This window comes from Austrofundulus limnaeus, unplaced genomic scaffold (genome assembly GCF_001266775.1).
Source record: "Austrofundulus limnaeus strain Quisiro unplaced genomic scaffold, Austrofundulus_limnaeus-1.0 Scaffold591, whole genome shotgun sequence".
Taxonomy (NCBI): domain Eukaryota; kingdom Metazoa; phylum Chordata; class Actinopteri; order Cyprinodontiformes; family Rivulidae; genus Austrofundulus; species Austrofundulus limnaeus.
The window spans coordinates 83,576-85,118 of record NW_013952993.1 but is presented as its reverse complement, the minus strand read 5'-3'; positions in this window follow the sequence as shown (position 1 = coordinate 85,118).

Genomic DNA, 1,543 nt, shown 5'->3' with positions numbered 1-1,543 from the left:
CCCCCAACCTTTCTCATTGTGACCACCCCCACAGCTGTGAGTCACACTCATCCACAGGGACAAACAGGGATGCAGTAACTTTGACTTATCAAGATTCATTGTGATACAGGAAAGATGAAAACTGTTAGTACGACACAGAACAATGTTTATGCACACCCTTAGAGTAAGTGCTGATTCAGCTTTTTTTTCCCTGTCCTTTTTTTTTTTTTTGCTGGTAACTGGTGTAATTTTAGCAATTCATTTATCAAAACATTCAGCTCACTAAGGAGATAGGTGATCTGCAAGATCTTGAATTCTTCCTAAATGCATTTTCCTTTGAATTCTGTCTCTGAAAACTGGCTCAAGTTTGTCTTGTGCTTTTAGCCACAGTTTCAATATCTTTAGCTAGCGTTAAGCCAGCCTTTTGTTACCTTTCAGCTATCCCTTTACTATTTTATCTTCCCTTCTTCTACTTTTAGCTAACCTTTTGCTGCTTAGCAATCCATTTTTCTACTTTTAGCTTCTAGCTRCAATTTTGTTATTTTAGTTATTTTAGTTATCTTTTATCTAGCCATTTGATTTGTTTACCTTTTACTGTATGCTGGTTTAAGCTAGCTTAGTTACTTGTGRAATTGTAGCTACTGTTTTCCTACATTTAGTTTTTAGCTAGGCTTTTGCTACTTTAGCATTTAGTTGGCATCTTGCTCAAATTTGCTTCTAGCTATGATTCTCTTACTTTTAGCAAAGCCATTTTTTATTTTCAGGTTTTAGCTAGCCATTGGATACTTTTAACTTACAGYTAGTCTTTAGCTACTTTTAACTAGCCTTTTGKTTTTTAGCTTTAAGCTAGTGTTTGCTAGTTTTAGCTTGCCTTGTTATTTTTGAGCTTGTAGTTAGCTTTGTAATACATTTAGCTGGCTTTCTGCAGCACTTAGTTTTWAGATAGCCTTTTGCTACTTTAGCTTTAAGCTAACAGTACTCTGCTTTAAAAAGCATTTAGCTTCTTTTTGCTTTTAGCTAACATTTTCCAACTTTTAGCTATCTACAGCTTGTCTTTTGCTACTTTAACTAGCCTTTTGATCTTTTTTAGCTTTAAGCTAGTGTTTGCAAGTTTTAGCTAGCCTCATTATTTTGAGCTTGTAATTAGCCTTGTGATCATTTTTAGCTGGCTTTCTGCTGCGTTTAGGTTTAAGCTAGCCTTTTTCTACTTTAGCTATAAGCTAATAGTACTCTGCTTTAAAAAGCATTTAGCTTCTTTTCACTTTTAGCTAACATTTTCCAACTTTTAGCTATTTACAGCTTGTCTTTTGCTACTTTTAACTAGCCATTTGATCTTTTTTAGTTTTAAGCTAGTGTTTGCAAGTTTTAGCTAGCCTCATTAATTTGAGCTTGTAGTTAGCCTTGTGATCATTTTAGCTGGCTTTCTGCTGCATTTAGGTTTAAGCTAGCCTTTTGCTACTTTAGCTTGAAGCTAATAGTACTCTGCTTTAATAAAAGCATTTGACTCATTTTCACTTCAGCAACCATTTTCCAACTTCTAGCTATCCTTTTGCTATCTTTACCT